This window comes from Mesoplodon bidens, assembly GCF_964165515.1.
Source record: "Mesoplodon bidens genome assembly, chromosome: 4".
Taxonomy (NCBI): Eukaryota; Metazoa; Chordata; class Mammalia; order Artiodactyla; family Ziphiidae; genus Mesoplodon; species Mesoplodon bidens.
Window position 1 is genome coordinate 11,987,725 of NC_138160.1, and position 20,197 is coordinate 12,007,921.

The following is a 20,197-nucleotide window of genomic DNA, read 5'->3' on the forward strand; positions in this document are numbered from 1 at the left end:
AGCTTGTTTGATTTACAGTAAATCACACCCATTGTTTCCCTTCAATATACTCATCTAGACCACTGCAAGGCACCCACTCATTTTTGCTGAGCCATATTAGACACTGTCAATGTCTCCAGATTAGACTAAGATAGATAGAAGCCAACAGGAATGGTATTCTATTGTTCTGTTATTCTCTGCTCAAAAGAGTATATGCAAGTCCATTTATTACCACACTGATCTTACCTCTTGTTTTAGATTTCCATTGTTGCTCTAACAAATTATCACAAACTTTGTGGTTTAAAACAACACAGATTTATTTATTATTTTTTTTACAGTTCTTCAAATCAGAAGTCTGAAACAGGTCTCACTGGGCTAACATCAAGGCGTTGAGAGGGTGCACCCTTTCTAGAAGCTCTGGAGGAATCTGTTTCCTTGCCTTTTCTATCACATCCCTTGGCTTATGACCCCTCTCAATTTTCAAAGTCATTAATAGTGGACTGAGTCCCTCTCAAGTCTATGTGTCTCTAGTTCATTTCCTCTCTCTTCCCCTTTTAAGGACCTTTGTGATCACATCGGACTAACACAAATAATCCAGGATAATATGCCTATTTTAAGGTCAGCTCATTAGCAAACTTAATTCTATCTGCAATCTTAATTTCCCTATGTCTTATAATCTAACATATTCATAGGTTCTGGGGATTTGAATGTGAACATCTTTGGGGAGGTGGGCATTGCCCACCATATCTTTTTATGTGTGTGATTAATTATTTAAAAGTTTAAGTAGTTTTAATACCCCAGTTCTAGGGAGAAGTAAACACAAAGAATTTTATCTAAAATGAACAAACTATTTCAAAAAACAGTGCAGGGAAGCCTGGATCCCTTTATAATTGCCTTTGGATAGAAGTGATTTATAGAGACGAAGTCAAGTCATAATTTCATTTCCTCAATGATAGTGGATTCAACCAGCTGATTACTCTCTCCCTATGGGAATATGAAGTATCAAGTTATAATTTTTTGAAAATGCTTTTGCAAAGGAACTTTGCAAAGTTTTAATAATCGTAGTTTTATTAGTTGCACTAAAGTGACAGTCATTTTTCTTAAGAAAGTAACTGTAAGTTTGAGTATGACTTCTCTGAGAACAGTAGCTTGTCAAAGCTTATTCCTATCTTTTTTGGAGAAAAAAATGTAAAACCCTTTACTGAGTATTGAGTTTTCAGGGAGACAGTAAGACTCTACTTTGAAAGGTAGACTTTGAGTGAAGGTCTCCCAATACAGAAGAAAAACTTTTAAAGTACTCTAAAATTAGCATAGTCCATCTGAATGATAGTACATATGACAGCATTAAACCTATCGGCAAAGACTGAGGTTTCTAGAAAGAAGAATGAAGTATATAACATTTAAAAGTCTATATTTACTGGGAAACTTTAATTTTGAAAATAAAAAGGAAATTGCAAATGATATGAAAATACCAAGGACTGGAAATCTAATTCAGACCATAAGCACATGAAATTTAAATTTGACACTACTAATCATTCTTTGTACGTATGTATAACATGTTGTCATAGAAACTTCATGGTTTGAAGAGAAATTCAGAAAATTTGAAGTTAAACAAATACTTGCTCATTTACCAACTTCCACCCTGAAGACGTACAGCCTGGCTAATGAATTTGTGCTCAGTGGTTTGACATTTATCAAGATCCTGAAAGTAAAACCCTCTCTCTCAATATGATCTTGTTCTACAATTCAAAACACACACAGGAACCATTGTCCTGATATCAGTTGGAATATTTTTTACTTTAAAGTAAAACCTTCAGAAGGGTAGGTAGCATATCTAGAAAAATATATATATTTGTACTCTCTTCCTACTCATAATGTATGAAGTGACAGGACCCTTCTCACTTCCTCCCCAGCAGCTACTTCATCCATGCTTGATATCTGCCCAAAACTAATCTATCTCTTTAATCAAGTATAGTCCCCTAGGGAGTACGCTTTTTAACACGAAATATTCCTGAGGTTGTATGACACAATCATATGGTAAATGAAAATAAGAATAATAAATTAATAATAATAATTAAAATTTGCTGAATGGCTATCGTTTAACTGGCACTGTGTTAACATAGTAATCTTGTCCTCAGATCTTCCCTATTTTCTCTGAGACAGGTTTCATTAAGGCTCTTGGCTGCAAACAAAAGAAATCAATCTGACTGTTTTTTGTTTTGTTTTGTTCTCTTTGGCCAAGAGGCATGTGGGATCTTAGTTCCCCATGTCCCCTGCAGTGGAAGCACAGAGTCTTAACCACTGGACCACCAGGGAAGTCCCACAATCTGACTGTTTCAGGTAGGAAAGCACTGTTCATGGAAACCACCCTAGGGAGAGCACAACTGAAAATGCTGGGTAAAACTTAAAATATAAATATATATATTTAAAATATTAATGAGCTGGTTGGAAATAACAATACAGAACAAATTCATAGGTAATTGATCATAAGGATTCACTGTTCATGACAGGGTTTATGGTGATCTATAGTGACGTAAAGATTGTTTATGAAGGGACATAGGGAAAGAAAAGAAAGTGAAAGAAGGAAGGAAGGGAGGGAGAGAGAGGAAGAGAGGAAGGAAGGAAGGAGGAAAAGGATTGGAAAACACTTATTGGCCACTGATATGTGTCTTCATAACAAACCCAAATCAATCTACAGATTAATTTGTCTGTAGACAAGTTATTAGAATAAATAAGATTTTAATGAGGCTCTGTAAAATGACATACTACCTTGGCAACAAATGGTGCTAGGAAAACTGGATATCCATATGCAAAAGAATGAAGTTGAAACTTTACCTTACACCATACACAAAAAATTAACTAAAATGAATCAAAAGACCTTAACTTAAAAGCTAAAACTATAAAACTCTTAGAAGAAGACTTTAGGGGGAAATCTTCATGACTTTAGATTTGCAGCAATTTCATGGATATGACACCAAAAGCACAGGCAACAACAACAACAGCAACAAAACTAGGTAAATTGAATTACATCAAAGTTAAAAATTTTTGCACATCAAGAAACACAAGCAACAGAGTGAAAAAACAACCCATGGAATGGGAGAAAATACTTGCAAATCATATACCTCATAAAGGATTAATATCCAGAATATACAAACAACTCCTAAAATTCAACAACAAAAAACAAACCTGATTATATAGTGTGCAGAGGACTTACAAAGACATTTCTCCAAAGATAGACAAATGGTCAATAAACACATAAAAAGATGCTCAATGTCATTATTTATTAGAGGAATGTAAAGCAAAATTATAATGAGTTACAACTTCACATCCCCTGGGATGGCTGTATTTTTTTTAAAACTGTGAGGATGTGGAGAAATTAGAACATGTGCCTTGCTGGTGGTAATGTAAAATGGTGCAGCTTCTGTGGAAAGAAATTGGTGGTTCCTCAGCAAGTTAAATGTAGAACTACTATATGACCCAGAAGTTTCCACTTCTAGGTATATCCAAAATAATTGAAAGCAGGGTCTTGATCAAGGTTCATAGTGACATTATTCATAGAAGTCAAAGGGTGAAAACAACCAAGTGTCCATCAACAGATCATTTGAGAAACAAAATATGGATAGACTATGTGTATATATATATATATATATATATATACACACATCTCTCCCACATTTTATTTATTTAATTATATATGTATTTATTTAAATTTATGATAAGTTTAATTATATGTATAATGAAATTATATATATGAGTCTTTTTTTAGCATCTTTATTGGAGTATAATTGCTTTACAATGGTGTGTTAGTTTCTGCTTTAAACAAGGTGAATCAGCTATACACATACATATATCCCCATATCTCCTCCCTCTTGCACCTCCCTCCCACCCTCCCTATCCCACCCCTCTAGGTGGTCGCAAAGCACTGAGCTGATCTCCCTGTGCAATGAGGCTGCTTCCCACTAGCTATCTATTTTACATTTGGTAGTATATATAAGTCCATGCCACTCTCTCACTTCATCCCAGCTTACCCTTCCCTCTCTCCGAGTCTTATTCAACCATTAAAAGGAAGGAAATTTTGCCTATTTTAGGTACCTCATATAAGGCTATAAATGGAATCCTATAATATTTGTCCTTCTTTGTATGGCTAATTTCACTTAGTGTAACGTTTTCAAGGCAGGGTAGAAGCCTAAGAACAAAGGAGGTTTGGGTTTTTGCTTTTCTTTGTCTTTAGCGGGGAATCATTTTTTCATTATAGCTGAAGACCTGTGGAGCCATATCTACTCCCACAATCGCATCTTAAGCCCCTCTCTCTTTACAAACTAGCACCCATACATGGAGGACAAGGAGAGACTGAAGAAAGAGGCAAGTTGCTCCAGCCTGTTAAGTGACAGGTTTAACAAGAAAGGTAACTTACATAGGAGGTTTGTCTCGGGTTGCTGCAAGAAGAGTCAATCTCCACACCTGCCACCAGAGTCTTAAAACTTTATATAGAGACCTTCACTGGGTTCAGTCACATAGGCTATCCAGATGGTCTCTCAAGGCTGCAGCCTTGAAAATGGCTCCCACTGTAAGAACTGTGGGCAGAACATACATTCTAAGGATGGGGTAGGGGGTGAGAAGCCTTGATTGCCCAAATTCAGCTCTTGGGTCAACGGGCAATCATATCTGCTCGATGACATCCTCCAAAACACACACGCACACACACACGCACATTTTTTTATTGTTTTTTTTTGTTTGTTTTGGTTGCTTGTCTTTTTTTTCTATAACAATAGAGACATGACTTCGGGATATTATTATGTGAAAACATTGGTTTCTTATTTACAACTCTTTTTTACATGTAAGCACTTTGTTACTAATTATAGAAAATAAAATCATTTGCACTATGTATTATGCAATGTTGTATATATAGATATACATATATGTGCATATATAGGTATACATACACATATATATGTGTGCATGTTATCAGCACATATTGGGTCCAAAGTGATTAATGGTAGCTTCTAGATGAGTGTCACCGTGTTGATGGTAATGATGTCCCTTTGTGAATATTGTGAAGCTGTACAAATTGTGTTCTCCTCAGCATAAACATATACATTAGAGGTCTGGTCCTAGCAAAGAAGATGCAGAAGGAGCCACCCTTGAGTGAGGGAGTGGCAGCAACCCACAGCCTCAGTCATGGAGGGAAGCCAAAGACTTGCATGGAAACCAGGTGTTAAAGGCTCATGAAACTCAAACTGTACTCCAGGCAAATTCATATGCCAAGATTAATACTTGGTGAAAAGAGACACAAATCATGATACCTGCACCTTAGTGTAAACCAGGTATCACGATATAGCAATATTACAGACCACCCCGAAAAGCCCCCCATCCATTGTTATCCCCAGAAAGGAGAACCTGGACCATGTCCTCAGAAGGGACTGCACAGCTTTTTTATTCCATTCTACATAAACGTGGTGATAAAGGGCATGTCGTTCAACTATGGAGTGAGGACAGCATTGCACATCACTTGAGCAAAGCCTCTTGAAGTGGATTTATTATATTTAATTAGACTCAGAAATACTAAATGGGCCTCTCTGATGAGTATCAATTTACCATCTTTCCGCTTAGACTCTGCAGTAACTAACCTCTTTCAGTCATATAAATGACAGCAGCTGAAACCAAAGCTCATTCTTATTTATGACAATTTCAGAAAGAAAAGCTGCACAATATTAGAGTTATAGAAACAAACGAATAAATTCTATTTGAAGCTAATGTCACTGAAAATATTTTCAAAATGAATGAGAATATTAATACTTTTAAATATGTTCTAAAAAAGTAATATAACAACCAGTTAAAGCAAGTAAATTTATTTTACGCTTCTCATTAAAATTTAATTTATTAAAAACTAAAATGCTAGGGAGGTAATTTTATATACATATATACATATATTCTAAACTGAAATTTACCTACAAGCACTATGTAAGACTTTGTATCATGTTGAGAGGATTCTAGAAGACTTCATTTAGGTTAAACTATGTCTTCAGTTAAAATAATACACGTTCTATAAATTACAAAAATAATTATAACAAAACGTAAGATCACCACAACCCTCTGAGCCTTCATGTCCCCACTCCTATGAGTGTGTACGTTTCATTAAATGTAAGTTTTACATAAAAACTGAAATGCAGTATGGCTCTGTCTTTTTGAAAATACAAAGCTTGGGTGTGCTCTTCATGAATATATCTGATTTTCACTGATTTGGTGAAGAGGCAATGGAGAATCTTCACCCTATGCATGTTTCTAATTATTATCAGCAGCCCTCAAGGTGTGCAGCTGAGGAACTCACAGAACAGAGGAGGGAACTGTAGTTACATTGATTTGTCGCAGTAAGCATTCTAGCTCACCTGTGCTACTCTACTGAGATGTGCTTAGCTGAGTCCTCTTTTGATCTTTACAAAGTGAGGATGCTTACTACCTGCTAAAGCATTTTGGCTTTCCTGAAAAGAAAAGTCAGGTAAAGATTTCAGCCAGTGTCTTATTCATCTGTTTCCAGAAAAGCTATCAGGTTAAGTCCTGGGTGGGTGAGTGAATCTAGATAAGCATGAATAGACAAAGTTTGGATACCTCATTCTTTCCTAGCAGAGAAGAGTGGACTGGGTTTTATAATTTTGAAAAAACATCACTACTAAGAGTATCTTTTACACTATTGTGAAATATATGCCAAAAGAGGAAGCAGTTACAAGAGGGTAAGGCAAGAAGACAAAGGAGGTCAACAGGCAAAATTAGAACAGCAAGTATGGGAGGCAACTGAGAAGTAGACAAGAAATTCAGTCACAGAACATTAGGCTGAGGTACCACTTCCTTCTGCTGTGTTCTGATCAGCAGTGAGGTCTGTCATAAGCATGTGTTACCAACAGGAGTGACAGTTTGAATGACTGACGTTTACATTTATAGTAGATTCCTCTGACTCCCTCTATTATCTTTGATAGAAAGTACATTTGGTATCACTGTCTTTAAGAGAAGAAATTGTGAACTTACTCAGAATTGCCAGCAAGAGATTCTCCCTTGGAAGTGCATCTGTCATGGGCACTCCATGGAGAAAAATATTGAGAATTTCTATTTTGGAGGACATATGCCCTGGGGCCCCCAGAGACTTCTTAGTTTTTCTGTTGTATAACCTCGTAGAATGAAGTCATGTAGACCTCTACACACATTACCTGGCTATGTCAGCCTCTGTACAAACATATATTGCAACCAGATAATCATATGCAACTCCCAATAACCCACCAAAATGCTTTATATTCAGTTTTGGGTATGGGTATGGGGCCATGGGAAGAGAGAATTAAGGTATCTAAGGAGAGAGAAATGTAGAGTAAAAATAGGGGAACTTAAGGTGAGCCAAAGTCAGGCTGAACAGCCTGAAATGAATGAGCAACAAAGACAGCACATGAGCCTATTAGTGTAAGGCTCCATTAAGCTCCATATTATTCTATGAAGCCATGCACTGTGAGATACTAGGTTAAAGCAAAACTGAGGATATCTTTCCTTAGAACTTGCAGAGGTGGGGTAGAATCAGAAGACAGGAAAGAAAAGATCAAAGTAAAGATCAAGTCTTCCTCATCCAGGGATTTTACATCCTTGGGGAAGCAAAACTCCATTACAGTTACATGGAGAAAGTGAATCTTTAGAAATACCTTTGTGAAAGCCTATGTATGCAGGATGACAGATTATAGGTAGAGCAATTTTTCAGGAAAAGGAGAGTGGCAGGGCTGGGAAAGAAAGTAGAGTGCAATTAAAAAGGTGAGGATTACAGGGGAAGGATGCAAACCAGGCAATGAGAATCTCAAAACTGGCTCGTTGTCTCATGGAGTTGTTAATGACTTAGTGGGTTACCTGTGTCTGACACATCCATTGTATAGGAGACAACTGGAGAGAGCAGTAATTAATCAAAATAAATTGTGACTGAATGCTACAATTTAAGGCGCAGGGGCACCTGGGACATATTTAAGCATAGAGAATCCTTCCAGTTCCGAAGTTCCAGGCAGACAATTACCAACCCCCATTATACTTTCTGTCATCTTCTTCTCTTTCAACTGTTTCTGGTTTTTTGTTCTCATCACAGATCCACTGTCTCCCTATTCTTTCTGATTCCTCTCTTCCTTACCTTTTCTATCAGTCAATCTCTCTCAAGAAATCTTAAGTTTTAACAGATATTCCCTTAGAGCAATTTTCTACATCAAATTTTGAAGTGAGATGACAGAGAGAAGAGAACCCCTAATAACGCCAGAGTGACTCACTCTCAGTCCTGAGGTGCTTTATTTGGAGAGTGGGCACTTTTGTCGTCATTGAAAGATCGCCAGAAAAGGTTACATTTTGATTTATTCCAAGAGGAATAGTATTCTGGCACTGACTCATGATGGAAAGCTCTACCTATCTATCAGACACAGAGTTCAGCAAAATGAGAGATCAAAGGAAAAGAAGGTCAGGTTGCTGGATCAGAAAGGATTCTTAAATGTAAATACTAGGATCCCCTCACATTAGTTTAAGCAAAAAGAAAGTTACTGAACAATATTGATAGCACGCAAGACTTTCCAGCAGGGTCAAGAAACACATCTGGAGGCTTATACAGCTACTTAAATGCCCAAGTCACACTGGCTGACTGGTTGTTGTCATCAATATCATAGGCACTTGAACTAGCATTGCTAATACTGAGCAGGGGATTCTTCTAGCAGGACCTCTCCAGTTGCTGCCTTGAGAAGGTAGATATCCCCACCACATGGGTTCCTCCTTCTTCAGCTCACTTTCTGCTGAAATAAAATTTTGGTCAGATGCTTCTAAATGATGTAGCCAATGTCATGTGCTAAGCCCCAGCTGCAAAGGAAATGGGAAAGTGAGATCCTAGCTCCTATCCTGAGGACATGGAACCCATAAGCTGGAAAATTTTCACATAGGAGAGACATTCAAGTAGTGCTACGCATCTAAAAACATATGCTAAATGTCCGCTAAAGTAAGGAAGGCTTAAATAAATACCACAAGACCCTCTAAACGCTTTCACAAAATATTAAAATGTGAATCAACTATCTGTGTATATCATTGCTTTCTAGTTGGTTTCTCTGATGATGCCCTATGCCTATATTTGATAATGTGTGCAAAATTTCTAACATCTAGTAACAACCAAAATGGTCATCTCAGAGCTCCAGCTTATCTTTTAAAACTGTAACTAGGCTTAGAGACCCTCTGAATCAGTTACTTCATTTGATACATGTGTGGAGACTGAAAACATTAGCAAAGATGACCCAAATAATCAGTTGCAAAACTAGAACTGGAATGATGCAATTATGCTGCTCAACGTGACCTTCACATTTGCTTTTCCCGTGTGCTGGTTGAATCAGGCTGACTACTGGTGCTAGCGCAAGTTTCTGTGCCCGATACATAGGGATGCCAAACCGATATGTTGGAGTTTGGAGCAGAGAAAGGTTTATTGCAGGGCCACGCAAGGAGATGGGTGGCTCGTGCTCTAAAATACCCCCTGAGCTCCCCAAGAGTTTCAGCAAAGCATTTTTAAAAACCAGGTGTGGGAGGGAGATGGTCTCAGGGTATGTGACCACTTCATGCACAATTCTCTGATTGGCTGTTGGTGAGGTAACAGGGCGGTGTCACAAGGGTTAACATTATCTATACTTAGGCTCCAGGAGGCCTGGGGCTGTATGCTCATGGTCATCAAATAGTTCATGTCTTCCATTTGGTGGGGGGTTTTCACTTCTGTAAAACAACTCAGGAAATGTGCATCAGGTACGGTTATGTAGGTACGTCAGAGAGGAGCTAAATCAGAGGATATGGGGGAAGGCCTGTCCTCGGAAGGCTCCATAGGGGCCTGCTCAGTTAAACTGGATTCTATGTCCATTTTCATCAGCTCTACAATCCCCGAATTCCCTATTACTTAGATGAAATCCTGCTCAACTTGTTTTTAGCTGCACCATTTGCCTCTTGCACAACCAGTTCTTTCTCTAACCAAGCTTGGTTTGTGGACCCCAAATTGTCCACATGCTTGTAGGCTTGTGAACCTTGGCTTATGTTGTTTCCACTGTCTAGAATATCCTTCCAGATTTTCTGATTGAAAGTAACCTACTAGTTCTTCAAATGTAAGTCAAGTATAACCCTAAATATATTCCAACACGCCAGACCTAGGCATAACAATGGTTTACTAAATGTGTGTGTGTATTACATTATATCTCCATGATTTATTTACACATATGCCCCTTTCAACAATGTTTCAGCAGCATTGCCTTATTCATCTTTGAATCCCAAGTAATTAAAATTTGCTTTATCCATAGGACCTCATTAAATGTTTGATGACTGAATGATTCAATCCTTACATCCAGCTTACATGTGAAACACCTTCAAAATAAGACTCTGGCCATATAACTACATAAATATTAACTATTTTGTGAATGTGATTTTGAAAACATCTTATTTTTACTAACTCGTATGTCAAGAGGTGTTAGAGCAGGATTTCAGTATACCTAATTTTCAGGGGTACTTTAATTTAGGGTTCATTTTTAAACCTTGCCAATAACATTGGTTGAGAAATTAAAATATAGTTGATTATGTAAATTTTAATTCTCTTAAGACTGTCTTTCAGTTCATTTTTTGAATAAAGCTAGTACCTATCCAAAAATCTTATCATGGAAATCCATATAGGCATTTGAAAACTGCCGTTTTGTATCCATATCATAAATGAAAGAAAAAATGAGTTAAAGACGCAAGGTTTGGATAAATCTTAATTGGAGAGTTTACTGGGCCAACTTTCCCATTCCACTCTGATTCAATTGTCATATTGCAAAATTAAAGACATTGAATTTCCCAGGACCAAATTAAGATTGTAAAGAAAATTACTGATATGTTCCTAATGTAGGGCTCTCAAAATGTGTTTAAATAATAACATTATTTCATAAAGCAATGACATATCAACTGTTGGGTATTAAACTTTGATGTATAAAAGTTTAGAAACCTCACTGTCCTGAAGCCCTGTATTCCTATAATGAATTTCTGCCATCACCTCCACTTTCTGCAGAATTTAGAGAATAAGTAAACATCTTTAGAGTACAGCCCATTCCTATTAGACAGAAATCTTAGAAACCTTGGCAGGATTTCACCTTGATGCCTTTAACTCAAAAGCTGATTATAAGAGATTTCAGTGGAGCTAGATATTAAATTAATGACTGCATTCATCACACCAAAGGGCTTTTTTTCAATTAAGCAGAATTCAAGACTGGCTGGATTTTTTTAAGAGTACCCTTATTCCATCTTTCAAGGTAAGTCTTGTGTTTGCAAACCTTGTTAAGTTTTACTGCCTTTCTAATATGAGAAGGGAAGCAACAGGTAAAGGATAAAATGCAAATCTGAACAAAAGTCAGTTGGCTCAGTTTATACACTGAGGAACAGAAAGTTATTCCTGTGCTTCTGATTTAATTTAGACAAAAATTGAAGCATATAAAGGAGAAGGAGAAGACTTGGAATCTTTAACGATCAAAGAGTCTAACATTTAAAAATAGACACTTGAACTAGCATTGCTAATACTGAGCAGGGAATTCCTCTAGCAGGACGTCTCTCCAGTTGCTGCCTTGAAAAGATAGATATCCCCACCACATGGGTTCCTCCTTCTTCAGCTCACTTTCTGCTGAAATAAAATTTTGGTCAGATGCTTCTAAATGATGGACCAATGTCATGTGCTAAGCTCCAGCTGCAAAGGAAATGGGAAAGTGAGTTATATATCAATAGTTATATTAGTTCACTAGGGCTAACAGAACATCACAAATTAGGTGGCTTAAACAACAGAAATATATTGTCTTGTATTTCTGGAGGCCAGAAGGCTGAGATCAAGGTGTTCTAGGGCTGTTTCTTTCTGAGCACTGTGAGGGAGGTATCTGTCAAGTCTTCACTCTTTGGCTTGTAGATAGCCATCTTCCATCTGTGACTCTTCACAACATCTTCCCTCTGTGCATGCCTGTCTCTGTGTCAAATTTCCCTTTTTTATAAGGGCACCAATCATATAGAATGAAGATACACCCTAATGATATAATTTTAACTTGAGCTCCTCTGTAAAGACTCTATTTCCAAATAAGGTCACATTCAGAGGTACTGAGGGTTAGGACTCAAACATATCTATTTTGGGGGTACACAATTCAATGCTTAATAATAGTTGCATGTGATAAGCACTTTGTCTACAAAGCTCTTCAACTTGAACTTTGCATTGTTTCTACACAATGAGAGCATAGTGTTTTCTCCTACTCTCTCTTCCTACTGTTACAATCTTAGTGAAAACTCAAGCTCTCACACTGGTTACTACAGTAATGTCTTATTTAATGTCCTTCCTTGATCATTGTATTTCCTCCAACTCACTCTACAAAATACTGCAACACAAATCCTCTTAATATTTAAACCTGGTAATGCCATTTTCCTAATAAAAGCAAAATAAAATGGTAAAAACACTCATGGCACTGTATTGCTTATAATGTAAAGTCTAGATGTCCACATTCCTTTATGATATTAAAGCATTTGAATGATGCAACACCAGCTAACTTTTGACCTTATATTTTTCTTTGTCTTCATATCTATCTCCAGTGCTATTCAATTCTATATCCTGCTGTAATGGTCAGGCCACGTTAGGTTATGTTGCAGTAACAAACATATCTCCTGCCCCCAAAATCTCAGTGGATTAAATCAAATAAACTTTATTTCTTTTTCTCACTTCATGTCCCCTGTGGATTTGTTAAGAGAGTCTACTGATCATAATCAATCAGGAAACTGGGTCAACAGAGCAGTCACCATGGCAAACATTATTAAGAAAGAATGTGGAGAATCATGCAATTGCCCTTAAAGTTTCACTTGTCCATCACATAAGCATACCCACCTTCTGCACAGTGAAGAATCCTACATGTGCAGGAAAAACTGGAGCATTTATAATCAGAGTTAATGACTTTTCCATCAGCCTAATTGAATTTCTTGCTTGGTTGTTGATTAAACATTTCCCTCCTTTGAAATGCCTGCTTTCTCCATACAAACCTCAAAAACTACCCATGAAGATACCTGTCAAGTATTATCTCCCCCACAGCATTTCTCATTGAACTGCTTCCAATCTTATGTTAACTTCCTTTCTCCAAAGTCCTTGGTAATCAGAACCTCTCATAACACTCAGCACAAATTATCTTATGTTATAGTTATTTGAGTAATTTTATTTTCCCAACAAAACTACTTGCACTGGAGGCAGAATAAAATATCATTCATTGCAAAATTCATGGGACAAAAAACAAGTGTCATGCAACTTGCGTGCTGAACACTCTTTAATTGTTAGGTGGTAGAGGCTACCTTTATCATTGGATAGAAACATTAAGATAATTTTTATTTTTATTTCATGTTTTTCTGCTTTCTTAAATTTCCAAACTTTGTAGAAATACATTTTTTCTCATTATAAAAATGCAATAACAAAAATTGCTCTTTAAAGTTGTATATAGGACTTCCCTGGTGGCGCAATGGTTAAGAATCTGCCTGCCAATGCAGGAGACACGGGTTTGAGCCCTGGTCCGGGAAGATCCCACATGTCACAGAGCAACTAAGCCCATGTGCCACAACTACTGAGCCTGCGCTCTAGAGCCCACGAGCCACAACTACTGAACCTGTGTGTCACAACTACTGAAGCCCACATGCCACAGCTACTGAAGCCCACGTGCCACAACTACTGAAGCCCACGAGCCTAGAGCCCATGCTCTGCAGCAAGAGAAACCACTGCAATGAGGAGCCCGTGCACCGCAACGAAGAGTAGACCCCGCTCGCTGCAAACAGAAAAAGCCCGCATGCGGCAAAAAAGACCCAACACAGCCAATAAATAAATAAATAAATAAATAAATAAATAAGTTGCATACAAGTGAGCAGAAGCAAAACAAAAATGCTATTTTGAATAAAGCTTATTTTTCATAAGGAACTGAGAAATCTGAGAAGGTATAGCACTATGAACTATGTTGGCCATTCTCTTGCTGCAGTTCTCACCTGAACTCACATTGTTTGATATTCACATCCTTAAGTTATATAGTGTATATTTGAATAGTTCCTTAATAGAGCTAGTTATACCTATTTTAGGTATTCACCATAGACATATTAGGGTCCCAATGACGTCACTCAATTATTTTCATCAATTGTAAAATATGCTTTTTTAATATTCTAACTCCTTTGACAGCTGAATGTGTCTTATGGTCAGTTTCTTCCAGTTTCTACTGGCTATGCAACAGCTGATGTTGTCTGTAAATGCTTAAACTTGATCAGAGTGCTTCAGTTGTCAACTTAATTCAGTACTGTTCATTTTTGGTAATACATGTATGATTTTTATGTTCATTTAAAATGCATTCTAAAAAATTACATTGTGATTCAGCATTGAATCATGAGTTTACTACTTAAGCTGAAAGGCACAGAAGCAGAATAGTAGGGCATATATTCTGTGAAAATGAAACTGATCATTGGAGGAATGACCACTATTCCATATTTTCTTTTTGTAACTTTATTTTTTCAGTTTTATTGAGATATAGTTAAAATATAAAATTCTATAAGCTTAAAATATACAACACAATGACTTCATATATGTATACATTACAAAATTATTACAATAAGCTTAGTTAACATCCATCAACTCACATAGTATTTTTTCCTTGTGATGAGAACTTTTAAGATTTACTCTCTTATTTCACACCTAATCTCCCAATGCATCTCACCCTTTCCATCCCCCCGTGTCCACACATCCGTTCTCTACATCTGCATCTCTATTCCTGCCCTGCAAATAGGTTTATCAGTACCATTTTTCTAGATTCCACAGATATGCCATGTGTAAAGTAGATGGCTAGTGGGAACCTGTGATACAGCACTAGGAGCTCAGCTCTGTGCTCTGTGATGACCTAGGTGTGTGGGATTGGGGGGGTGGGAGGGAGGTCCATGAGGGAGGGTATACATGTATACATATAGCTGATTCACTTCGTTGTACAGCAGAAACTAACACAACATGGTAAAGCAACTATACTCCAATAAAAATACATAAAACCTAAAAAAGAAAAAAGATCTACTCTCTTAGCAACTTTCAAATATATGAAACCATATTATTAGCTATAGTCATCATGCTGTACATTACATTCCCAAGACTTACTCATCTTTAGAAGTTTGTACCTTTGGACCACCTTCACCTGTTTTGCCCACCCCATCCATCCCTTGCCTCTGATAAACAGAGATCTCATCTCTGTTTCTGTGAATTTGGTCTTCTTAGATACCATATATAATTTAAATCATGCAGTATTTATCTTTCTCTCTTTGACTTATTTCAGTTAGCGTAATGCCCTCAAGATCCATCCACATTGTTGCAATTGGCAAGATTTCCTTATTTTAAAAGGCTGAATAGTATTGCATCAAATATATCTATATAGATCACAACTTCTTTATCTATTCATCCATCATTGAATGCTTAGGTTGTTTCCATGTCTTGGTTATTGTAAATAATGCTTCAATGAACATGGGGGTAAAAATATCTTTTCAGGATAGTGAGTTTTTTCATTGGGATATATGCTCATAGATATTGTCTTGCAAAAAAAAGAGCTTTATTGAATCTAAGGGAGGACAGAATCCACAGAAAGAAAAACCTTTGTTTTTGTACATAGGACGGCCCAGCGCACTCCAAGCAGTGCAACTGAAGGCAAGATAAATGTCAGGTTATACTCCTAGAAAGGATCAAAAGAGATTTCAAACTAATGAGAGGCTGGTGTAAACAGTTAACAATTAAGTGTTAAAAAACTCTTACAAAAAGCATAAACATCTTGATGAGAAAGTATGATTGTGTCATAGTTTATTTGGAAGTGTTTTTTTTTTCTTTCTAAGTGAAAATAAAATAAACTCACTCTTACAATTCATGGCAGCTCAGATTGAATGAAATACAGTAACAGCCAACAGCTAAGGAGATATTTGAAGACTAATAGCCCTTTTTCTATTACTCGGAGGATGAGGAGTGTTCCAGGGCAGTATTCAGCATGCTGGATTCACCACAATGTCTCAAATGCAGCACAGTGAATTCTCCACAAAGCCTTCTTCTCCCTACTTCTCTGTCTCCTCTCTCTCTCATTTCTTGCTGGCCCTTTTTGGAGCATTTACTGTGAGTCCCAGTTATGAGCATTCAGAAATCTACTTACTCTGCCTTCCAGGTCACAGGCTACACCTAGTTGTCTCAGGGCTACCAGATATTGACTTGCAAATGTAAAACTGCCATCTCTGTTCAAGGGTCATGATTCTCTGGGTGCTTCCAATAAAAAAGGAATAAATATTTTTAAGTGACTGCATGATACTTTTCATCAAAAAAAGGATTAATTTTCAACTGACAGTCTAAATTTTGACAATTCACCAAACTTTAGAAAGTGTTATGGTTTCTCTTTCATTTCCTCCATGATTAATTAAATGAAACTTACTTAAAGCATGGGGATTTTCGTCTTTCATGTAGCTTCACACACCAACAAAAAGGTCGCAATTTGTGGGCACTGATTGCCAAGAAATATGCCTATCTCCTGAAAAAAGCAGTGTTGCAGTTTCTAATTTTTCCTTATCTTGTTTCCAGGCTTGTCTTACAAAGTACACACAGATGTTAAAAGTACTGGGCTGGAAGAAGGGAGAGGTGGAAAGTCCTACATACTCTATGTGCACCCTGCCTGAGGATCAAGGGGGAGAATTTTCTTAGCAATCAAATGCTTGGCTGTAGAACAAGTTTAGAGCTATCATAGCATCACACTGGAGATCAAATGTTTAACTTAATAACTAGACCTGCAGCCTCAACCTGAATATTTTCTGCACCAAAACTTAATCCCCATTCAGTGCACTCAATCTAATCATCCTGCAAACATTTACTTCTGACACAAAATCTTGAAAAGTAGAAGTGCAACAATCTCTCCAATACACATTCCACAAACAGAAAAGTATCAGAGGGAGGAAGGTATTAGAAACACCTTTCCTCATAGTGATCTAAGTGTCAAAACACTGAAGAGGTGAATTTTATGTTGAATGAAAGTCAAAGAATGCAGTCATCCAAAAGATGAAACACAAATTGCTGATGCTGATTTTTACACTGATGAAATTAAATACTCAGATCAAGTAAATACACATTTACTTTCTCTACTTGAATAGCCTCTGCTCTCTATCAATACCTTTCATCCCCCAATTTGAAGAAAGTCTTTCCAGAAATGGGCACTTGAAAAATTCTAAAAATAAATCAAACTCCAAAAAGCATTAAAGAGAAAGAAGATGATATTGTAGGAAAATGGAGAAAATAACAAAATTTTATAGAATCCTTGTTAAACATTTGTATTATTTCCCCAAATTTTCCACCTGAGCAGCACCATTTCCTCTGCTCCTTGTCACCAGCCACGGTTTTTCTCCTCAGAAGCAACCCACCATTTTTCTCATGTAATCAAGTTGCTAAGAATACTGACTGTGGTTCTATACAGATATGGGCAATAATCCCAAATGCTTCTGCAGCTATAATATTTGTCAACATTAACATAAATAATAAATAATATAAATAATAACAATACATGAATAACAACACAAAAATAAACATTTAAAAATAACCTTTAAAAAAAAAAAAAGATTGTGTGAGGCAAAAGATGTCTGCCTCATTCCAGCCCTACTACTTACTAGTGTATGATCTCAAGCAATCTATTTAACTTCTCTGAGGATATTTCTTCACCTTTCAAGTCAGGATGATCAAACATGTTTCATGGAGTTGCAGGGAGAATTATATTATTATAAAATACTTAACAAACTAGCACATAACACACATGTTCAATTAAAAAATAAATAGTTAAAACACCTCCATTCTTTATTCAGTTTTACTTGTAAGGTGTCTTTTCAGCTAAGACTTCTTGAAAAGTCCATCTTAGACTCGCCTCCTTAAATGTGTTTATGAAATGCACAATTAAGTTCTCTATTTACAAATATCCACTATCTCCTTTGGCAGAATCAGACCACAACAAAGGCAAAGGAGGTGGTAAGAGAGAAAAAAGTTTGGTCCATCTTAAAAACCTGGTAGAGAATGCCTTTCTGCCCCCTCCCAGATTCTGATAAAGTACCCCAAGATCCAACACCTAGGAAATGGAAGGAGTCTGTTCAGTTTGGGACACAACTTGGCTCTACCTGTGTCAGGGGCCCAGAATGAAGCAGACATTTGAAAAGCTCTTCAGGTGATACTGATGTATTGTCACACTTGAGAACGCCTGACTCAAATGAAGAGTTGGACACATGCAGAATTATTGTAGCTGATAATGACGATGCTACAATAGAGTATAAAGCAGAACACAGAGGAGAGAATGGATTCCACTGAGAGCATCCACAAAAGTTTCAAAGACGAGATGACATTTGGGCTGAATTTCCGGGTGTGACCAGCCGAACAAGATACACCCAAGCAAGAAGTTCAGACTGAATAAATTTACCATTAAAGAAAAAAAAAATTCTAGCTGGGTATGAGAACTTGGTGTTTAGAATAGCAGTTTATTATTTATTATTTATTATTATCAGTTTATTTTTGCCTTGATGTAAGTTTCAAAGATATTAAGACATTGGCCTCAGGCAAAATGTAAACTCCTTTCCCAGACACCTGGCAAAAAAAAAAAAAAGATCATTCCCACTTATAGCTCTTCATAGAATACTTCTGTTTGAGCTGTGATGGTTTTGATACTTACTATTGAAAAAAATGAATATTCTTGAATGCAATTAGGTGAATGTATTACAGTCTTCCAGAAAAGCTATAAATTAAGTTAAAAAGTAAATTCAGAAATTCTTCATTGGAATGTAAATAGGTATATATTAGGGACTTCCAATTCATGTAAACAAGTTGTTCCCCAATAAATTCCTTTCTGGAAGAGGAATGATTACAATGGAGCATATACTTCTCAAAATGCATTGAGCTGGTGCAATACCTTCATGGTGTGTGCAACATTTTTCAATAAACAGAGGTGTTATTGAAAGGACATAGTGGTAAATGCCTTACTGGTTTTATGTATCTAAAGGTATACCTATATGTAAATCTATACCTATATATCTATATCTATCTATCTATCTATCTATCTATATCTCTATCTATATCTATATAGATAGATATATCTACAATATGGGCTGTTTTCAAATTTAGGTTGAATAATATGTAAATAAACTCAAACCACTCATCCAAATTGTCCATTTTCTCAGTAATAATATGTTTTTATGGTATCTGTATAGTCTTTTTTATTGATAATAAACTACACAATTCATCAGACATTACAGTACCCCTCACCTATTTTAATTATTAATGTCACCAGCCTTATGATCAAGCTTAAGCCCTTAGAATACACCAAGGGTGCACATAGAAATGATATTAGCACCACAGTCAAGAAGGACAATGGGGGAGGAGAAAAAAATATGGAGCAATGGAAAATTTGCAAGAAGACATACTTCAAAACTTTACTTCCTGTGAATGGCTATAAGCAAAAAGACAGATAATAACAAGTGTTGGTGACAATATGGAAAAATTGGAACCCTTCTAGGTTGTCAGTGGGAATATAAAATGGACAGCTTCTTTGAAAACTATTCAAAAGTTCCTCAGAAAGTTAAACAGACAGTTACTATGTAACCCAACCATTTTCCTTCTAAATATATGTTATGGGCTGAATTATATCTCCTCAAAATTCATATGTTGATGTCTTAACTCTCAGTACCTCAGGATGTAATCACTTTGGAGATAAGGTCTTTAAAGAGATAATTAAGTCAAAATGAGGTCTTTATGGCAGGCTCTAATCCATTATGACTGGTGTCCTTATAAGAATAGGAGATTAGGACACAGATAACACACAGAGTGAGGGATGACCATGTGAGGACACAGTAAGAAGGTAGTAAACTGCAAGCCAAGGAGAGAGTTCTCAGAAGAAACTGAACCTGCCCACACCTTGATCTTGAACTTCTAGCCTCCAGAACTGTGAGAAAATACATTTCTGGTGTTTAAGCCACCCAGTCTATGGTATTTTGTTATGGCATCCTTAGCAAACTAATATAGTATATATCCAAGATAAATGAAAACACAAAAATGTGTTCATGAATTTCAAAGCATCATTATTCATAATAGCCAAAAGGCAGAAGCAACCCAAAAATCCATCAACAGAAACAGCAAAATTATCTATCAACTGATGAATGG